The sequence below is a fragment of the Penaeus monodon genome, chromosome 20, assembly GCF_015228065.2.
Source record: "Penaeus monodon isolate SGIC_2016 chromosome 20, NSTDA_Pmon_1, whole genome shotgun sequence".
NCBI classification, from domain to species: Eukaryota; Metazoa; Arthropoda; class Malacostraca; order Decapoda; family Penaeidae; genus Penaeus; species Penaeus monodon.
In genome coordinates, this window is record NC_051405.1 from 40,043,376 (window position 1) to 40,043,810 (window position 435).

The window sequence follows — 435 nt, forward strand, 5'->3', positions numbered from 1 at the left end:
AGAAAAATATAATTAGGACAGGGAAATGATCAATAGTCACTGCTCTCAACACTGATTACGAATTCAAATTACAAACCAATCGCTTCCTCTTGAGCGAAATGCATGCACCGAAAAACATGAAAAATTAAAAATGAAATCCATTTATTTTTTTAAGTAGATTTTGAAAAATCGACTGGATTCATGGAGGCTGGTATGCTGTTGCTATCTCTTTATCTCCTGTCATCGTGTAAGGGAAATGTGTTAAGAAGGAATGATAAATAAAACAGTATTTGCAAAGGAAATAGTTAGAAGAACAGGGAGATGCTTGGAGGAAGATAAACTTGAACGACCCAGTTATAAAGTTAATAGAACAAAAATTTACATCGTAACTGTGGCCTAGATAATGCTATTATGTCATATCTTAATTACTGTTTGATGGTTTTATGAATTAATGGC